The sequence below is a fragment of the Dama dama genome, chromosome 5 (genome assembly GCF_033118175.1).
Source record: "Dama dama isolate Ldn47 chromosome 5, ASM3311817v1, whole genome shotgun sequence".
In the NCBI taxonomy this organism is placed as follows: domain Eukaryota; kingdom Metazoa; phylum Chordata; class Mammalia; order Artiodactyla; family Cervidae; genus Dama; species Dama dama.
Window position 1 is genome coordinate 117,258,864 of NC_083685.1, and position 8,226 is coordinate 117,267,089.

An 8,226-nucleotide genomic window follows, 5' to 3' on the forward strand; every position below is an offset into this window, starting at 1 on the left:
GATGTTCCTGGCCTGGGAGGCAGAGATGGTCGTCACTGTCCACGACCATGGCAGAGCTGGGCCTCCGCCTGGGCCTGGAGTGACACAGGGCACCTCCCCTTTCGCTGCTTCCTGGGGCTGGGGGCCTGACATCCCAGAGGCGGAGCGCAGCGCAGACCGGAGCCACAGATGCTTAGGGCATCTACAGGGCACAGTCCTTGGGATGTCAACATTAAAAAAACAACAACATCTTGCTAAAATATAAACAAGTAAAACAAAACAAAAGTTTGCTGACCAAGTATGTGCTGTACGTGAAACCGAAGGGAAGACCTAAAAGAAGACAGGAAAGTTAAAGTTTTCTCAAAGGATACGATTGCTGAGTCAAAAGCAGTAAGACTGAATTCTGCAGATATTCTGCATTTAGACAAGAGGGAAATCAGATGCACATAAACAAACTGGTTATTTTTCACATGAAAAAAATCTAAGGGTTTTCATCAACACCCAGGCTCAGGCCGAGCCACAGGACAAATAAGACTGCCAGAACAGCCATGGCCCTCAAGCTACACCAACAAACTCACATTAACTGGGTCAGGACCCCTCTGCGCCAGCTCTGGGGTTAGACCAGCCCGGGGTCCTTCCTCAAACCTGGGAGTGAGATCTACCGGGAACATGGAAACTGTGGTCCATTCACTAGCAGACGGGCAGGTATGAGGGGTCTGGGGACCACCTCTTCCCAGGAACCACTGAAAGTAATGGACTTCTTTTGGAGAAAAAGAGACATGGATAGACAGACCTCTCCTGTTTGAGGGACGTTTTCTTTGCCAAAGACAGAAAACAGGAAGTGTTTCTCTGGAGAGCAGAGAGAAGAAGCATAAATGATAAAGCATGAAGATGATCAGTGATGATGAGAATCATTAATGATCAATCCTGCCATTAGCAGGAGTAAGCAAAGAGTCCTTCCGACAGCAAGGAAATCAAACCAGTCAATCCTAAAGGAAATCAACCCTGAATATTCATTGGAAGGACTGATGCTGAAGCTCCAATACTTTGGCCACCTGATGCAAAGAGTCGATTCATTGGAAAAGACCCCTGATAGTGGGAAAAATTGAGGGCAGGAGGAGAAGGGGGTAACAGTGGATGAGATGGTTACATAGCGTCATTGACACAATGGACATTAAGTCTGAGCAAACTCCAGGAGATAGTGAAGGACAGGGAAGCCCGGCGTGCTACAGGCCACGGGATCACAAAGAGTCAGACCCAGCTTAGCAACTGAACAACAGCAATTTATTTGAAGTAAAATGTATCCCATTTTAATAATCAAAAACCTATGTACTAGGACGTTAGTGGCTAAGACTCTGCACTCCCAATGCAGGGGACCCAAATTCGTTCCTCGTTCAGGCAACTAGATCCCACAGGCTACCAAGAAGACCTGGTGCAGTCAAATAAATAAATATTTAAAAATAAAATAAACCTGTGTACTGTTAATCATCTGATCCTCAGCCTGGCTGGGCCCTGCTGACCAGAGGAAGGAATGCTCCTGTGAAAAGCAGGCTGTGCCTCTCTTTCTGAGCCACCACCTTCCAGTAACTCACCAAAGAGACCAACAACAGAGTGGGGAGGAGAGGCTCCTGGTGTGCGCTCTCCAGGCCTTTTAGAAACAGGGAGCTGCTCCTGTGGCTACATTTTTCACCTGAGCCTACGAGAAGGGGGTTGCTGCAGACGTCAAGGGAAGGGGCACCATTTAACAAGGAACACCAGTGTCCCCATGACAAACGGGAATCGCCTACAACGTACAAAGCATGCAGCTGGCACTGTCGGAAACAAACAAGATAAAGACAAGATTCTTGCCAAGAGAATTAAGGTACACACTGCGCTCAGGAATTACTCCACCAGCCAAGATAGCTTCCTGAAACATGTGAAAGAACGTGATCAGAAAAAGAAGGAAGCAAAAAAGAAAGTTCTCTGGGTTCAATTGCAGTGGCAGCCTGCTCCACCCGGAGAATCCCACTCTGTGAGAACCAGTGACAGGGAGGCTGTGCTGCCAGAACCCGTTCTCTGAGAAGTCGTGGTTTGATAGCTATAAAAAGTAAATAAATAAAGACCTCTGTGTGTGGAAGCGTCAGTCAGTTCTGTCCAACTCTTAGGGACCCCGTGGACTGTAGCCCCCCAGGCTCCTCTGTCCATGGAATTCAATACTGGAGTATTCCCTCCCCTAGAGGATCTTCCCGACCCAGGGATCAAACCGGGATCTCCTGCATTGCAGGCAGATTCTTTACCATCTCAGCCACCAGAGAAGTCCCTAAATGACCTCTGGACTGTAGGGGAAAAAAAGAGAAAGAAGAGAGGAAGGGGGAGGGGCAAGGGAAGAGGAAGGGAGAAGAGGAGCTTGTGCCAGAGCTGAAATTTGAGGAGCGTCAGGGTCCTACGAGCAAATGAAGGGAAGTCTTTGCAGCCAGGAAAGACTCAGGGGTGAAAACAGAAGCTTCAGAATAAACTACTGAGTGTAAAGTGGAACTGAGATGAGGCTGGAGGTAGGAGGTGGTCCATGTTCTGCTCCGGAGCATATCAGTTCAGTAGGAGCCACTCAGAGGCTTCGACTAGGAAATCGGCATGGTCTGCAAGGAGCCAAGAGGTGCTAGCCAAAAAAGGATAAATGAGAAAATCCAGCCACTTTAAAAGTAAGACCTTCTCTAGCTAGGAAATCCAAATGAGTTACACACCAGGAATACTTTCTGCACCACGTTTAAATGACACAGGACTAATGCCCAGAATACATAAAGATGGGGGTGGGGGGCAAAGGAGACAGCAACAGCACAGAGGAGGAAGCACAGTTGCCCCACAAACATATGAAATGATGTTCAGCCTCATTAGCAACAAAGGAAAGTCTGTCTTGCCCACATTGGCATAAATTTTAAAAATAGGAGAATCACTAAGTGTTGATGAAGGTATGGAGCAGTGTGGGAACTCCCACCCACTGCCGTCTGGAGCGCGGATCAGTACAACAATTTTAGAAATCAGTTTGCCATTCAGACACCCTTGAACTTTGGCATGTCTCTGAACATCTGCATATCCTTGGCTCAGCAACTTTAACTCCCTAGAGCCATATTTCTCAATGTTGAGGAGCAGTTTTGGTTTTTCATTTGTTGGGGGAATAATACTTTTGTAAAATACGGTAAAAATGAATTCCAAAAGATGAGGTGAAAATAGACATACAGTATACAAGCCCGGATATCTTATTATTAGATTCAATAGACATCAAGTTACTTATGTATATCAAGGAGACGCACGAGAATGCTCCTGGCAAATTGTTTTATAGGCACAGAAACAAAAAGTAACTCACATGTCTGATCACAGGATTAGAGCTTGGAGGAAAAAATATGGAATAATCACATAATGGATTATCATGGACGGATAAAGTTATGAAAATAAGTGAACTGTAACCCTGCAGCAACAAGAATAATAAACTTTCAGAAGCTTAACTGAGAAGAGAAAAAACAAACCTTAGAAGACTCTAATATGATGCCTTTCATTTAAAAATATATACTTATGTGTTTATTTGGCTGTACTGGGTCTTAGTTGTGGCACATGGGATCTTTGACTTTCCTTGTGATGTGCAAACTCTTAGCTGTGGCATGTGGGACCTAGATCCCTGACCAGGAATCGAACCTGGGCTCCCTGCATTGGAAGCATGGAGTCTTAGCCACAGGGAAGTTCTCTATGATGCCTTGTTAAAAAACAGCTTCATTAAAGTGTAATTTACACTTCCCTGTTGTTGCATAATTCACTCATTTTAAGTGCACAATCCAATGAGTAATAGATTATTTGGAGAATTGTGCAGCTACCACACTATCTAATTTCAGGGCATTTCCATCACCTTCAAAATAACCCTCCTACCCATTTTCAGTCACTCATCATTCCCACCCCCAGCCAACCCCTGATCTAGATTCTGTCTCTGTAGATTTGACTTTGCTGGGCATTACATATAGATGGAATCATACCGTATGGAGCCTCTTGTGTCTGGGTTCTTTCACTTAGCATGATGCTTTTGGAGTTCATCGTGTTGTAGCATGCATCAGAACTTCATTCCCTTTTATTGCCAACTAATATTCTATTGTGTGGATCTACCATGTTCTGTTTCCCCATCCCCTGGCTGATAGACATTTGGGTTGCTGCCACCATTTGACTCCTTTGAGCAACACTGCCCTGCATGCAAGTCTTTGCACAGACAAGTTTTCGTTTCTCTTAGGTACATACCTAGGTGACACCGTACTTGTAAGTCTCTAAAACAAGCAAATTAAAAAATGTGATGTTTAGAGATACATATAAAGTACTGAAACTGTCCTTCACAAGAGAGAGAATGAAAAAAAACAGTACTCAGGGGCATGTGGGTGTGGGGCTGGGAGATGAGAGGGGAGGATGGGACACAGCTAGACAAGAGTAATGGTGGGTAGAGGACTTACGGGTCTGCATTCTATTCTGCTTCATAACTTACATGTACATTAGATATCATATACACACAGTTTATATTCTACATGACACATATATTGCATAATAAGAAGACACTAAAAAAAATGAAAGCCTGTCTCCAATACTCAACAATCCCACTGGGTTCTCATCTCAGGATAACCAGGCTCCCGTTCTGGCCACCTGTCCACACTCAGCCTATTCTCAGCTCCCTCTGCTCCAGCTGCACTGGCCCCTTAGCTGTTTCTCAAATCAGGGAACAACCCTTAGAGGGAGAATGGGTAAAAACGTTTGTAGCTGTTTTACACAAGAGGAAACTGAGGCTCAAAGAGGTTATTTTGCTCAGGTCATAAGGCTTTTAAGTGTGGCCCGGATTTTTCTGGCCCCTGATCCAGTGCTGTTTCTCCTGCAGCTGGCTTTTGGCATCCATGTGAGTTAAGGCTGAATAAATATCGAGAGGTGAGGTTAGCATGAGTTGAGGAGCCAGAACTCTGCATGTTAGCGTGCGTGCGTGTTAAGTCACTTCAGTTGTGTCTGACTGCAACCTTATGGACTGTGGCCCGCCAGGCTCCTCTGTCCATGGGATTTTCTGAGCAAGAATACTGGAGTAGGCTGCCATGCTGTCCTCCAGGAGAATCAGAGGAGTGAATCGAACCCTCACCTCCTGTGCCTCCTGCATTGGCAGGCAGGTTATTTACCACTAGCGCTACCTGGGAAGCCCCTTCTTGTTAGAGGCAGAACTTGATCTGGTCATTGAGAGATGAGAGGGTTTTGGTTAAGCAAAGAGGACCAGGTGGGTATCCAGTGAGAGAACCCCTGGCTCCTCTGAAAACCAATCAATAATCACAAGATTTCTTGATAAACATAGAATGATCGAAGTCAACATTTGGGCATTTTTTAAAAATTATTTACTTTTAAAAAATTGTTTTCAGCCATGCTCCACAGCCTCTGGGATCTTAGTTTCCGAACCAAGGATCAAACCTTGGCTTCTGGCAGTGGAAGTGCTGAATTCTAACCACTGGACTGCTGGGGAATTCCAGGGAATACTTTTTAATAACAGCTTTATTGAGATATAATTTATGTGTTATAAAATCCCCACTTTTAAATTGTATGATTTGGTGGTTTTTAGTATATTCAGAGTTGTGCAACCATCACTGCTAATTTTAAAACATTTTCATCATCTCTTCAAGAAAGTCCACGCCATTGGCAGTTGCTCTCTTTCCCTCTCCCCCAGCCGCTGGCAATCACTCATCTACTTTCTGTCTCCCTGGATTTGCCTGTTCCAGACATTTCATGTAAATGGATTTATACAACATGTAGCCTTTCCCTTAGCATCATGTTTTAAAGGCTCATCCGTGTTGTAGCAAATAGTCACTTCTTTTTATGGCTGAATAATATTCCATGGTATGAATATACCACATTCAGATTATCTATTTCATCGGGAGATGGACATTTAGATTGTTTCCCATTTGGGGCTATTATGCCTAGAAATGGAATTGCAAGGTCACATGGCATCTCTAACATTTTGAGGAGCTGCTGAATTTTTTTTCCAAAGTGGCTGGACTCACCAATGAGTCAAGGGCTCCCGTTTTTCCATATCCTCAGGAGCCTTTGTTGTGGTCCATCTTTTTGGTTTTAGGCCTCCTGGTGGGTGTGCTTCCCAGGTGGCGCAACAGTAAAGAACTCGCCTGCTGATGCACAAGACATGGGTTCGATCCCTGGATTGGGAAGATCCCCTGGAGAAGGAAATGGCAACCCACTTCAGTATTCTTGCCTGGGAAATCCCGTGGACAGAGGAGCCGGGTGGGCTTCAGTCCATTCGGTCCTGCAGAGTCGGACAAGACTGAGTGACTAAGGATGCACATGCACATGGTGGATGTGAAGTGGTATCTCCTTGTGATTTGATTTGCATTTCCGTGATGACTGATGAAGTTGTGTGTCTTTTTATGTACTTATTGGTCAGTTGTGTTTCTCTGGAGAATATCTATTCAAATCCCCTGCCCAGTTTTAGTTAGTATTTGTCTTTTTATTGTTGAATTATAAGAGCTCTTCATACTTTAAACACAAGTCCTTTGTCATACTGACGCTTTGCAAATATTTTCTCTCATTCTGTGGGTTGTCTTTTTTTTTTTTTTTGTCCACACAGTGAGTCTTCCCTTACCAGGGACCTCAGCCCAGGCACCCTGCAGTGGAAGCACAGAGTCCTAACCACTGGATTGCCAGGGAATTCCCTCGTGAGTTGTCTTTTCATTTTCTTGATGGTGTCCTTTAAAGCATGATTTAATTTTGATGAAGACTAATTTATCTAATTTTTCTTTCATCATTTATGCTTTTGGTGTCATATCTAAGAAGCCATTGCCTACTCCAAAATCACAAAGATTTATACTTGTTTCTTCTAACATTTTTGTGGTTTTAGCTCTTACAGTTAAGTCTGTGATTCATTTTGGGCCAATTTCTGTAAATAGCATGAGGTAGGGGTCTAACTTTATTCTTTTGAGTGTAGAAATTCAGTTGTCCCAGCTCCATTTGTTAAAAAAAGACTTTCGTCCCTTTCCCCCTACCCCAAGAGTGCCATTTAAATTGTCCTCATATCCTTGTCAAAAATTGATTGAACATAAATGCAAAGGTTTATTTCTCGACTCTCAATTTTATTTCATTGTTGGGTGTATTTTCTAAGGGATTTAAAAAACAATAATTTTATTTATTTAGTTTTGGCTGCACCGAGTCTTCATTGCTATGCAAAGACCTTCTCTAGTTGTGGCAAGCAAGGGCTACTCCAGCCGTGGTGCACGGGCTTCCCCTTGCAGTGGCTTCTCTTGTTGCAGAGCATGGTCTCTAGAGCATGGGCCCAGCAGTTGTGGCGCATGGGCTTAGCTGCTCCATGGCAGATGGGATCTTCCCAGACCAGGGATCGAATTTGTATCCCCTGCACTGACAAGCAGACTCTTAACCACTGGACCACTAGTGAAGTCCCTAAGGGATATTTTCTAACTGTGGTGATTGGTGACCTGTCCTTCCCCAGAAGAGCGATGCAGAGACGGGGAGCTCTCCAAAGCAGACTGCATTTCCTGGGTGGGTCAGGCCCTCGTGGCATCATAATCACATCCTCCCCCAGGATTCGGAACTCCTCCATTGTTCTGCTGGCAGCTAGGTGGTAGCTGACTGAGCTAAGGGCCTTATCTCTTCACTACCTCTTAAGGTTATTATAAATACCAAATAATATCATTTATACAAAAGAATTTACAAAGGTCTAAAAAGGTATCCAAATGTAAGTTGTGTGTACTTTTAGATCATCTTCCAACCCCTTCAGACTTTACTTTTATGGTTTTTCACGGAGGCCGAGGCTGTTCCGTGCTGAACTCAGCCCCTCACCCACATGTTCCATAGACATGGTCCCCAGGCCATGTGTCTGACCTGAAGCTGGAACACTTGCCCCCCAGCCTCCCAGACCCGGTGCTCAAGAGCTCCTCAGAGATGAGGCCCAGCTCAAACCTGCCTCCCTCCTGCTTTCCACGCTTTCTTTCCTGATAGAAGAGAAGGACTCCCTGGTTTCAAGCTAAGCCTCAGACTCCTTCTTCTCTCTACCCTTCCTCCCACTCCAAGACCCCTGCTTTGGGGCCTGAAGGGGTACCACTCTCAAAATCTCCCCCACCCAAGCCTTAGCTGGCAGAGATACCGTTCCCTCCTGGAAGACATCCGCTCCCTGCGCACACACGACCCACAGCCCTCCAAGCCTTAGGACCACTGGATCGCGAGCTGGCGAGCTCTGCAGAGGAGAGGCCA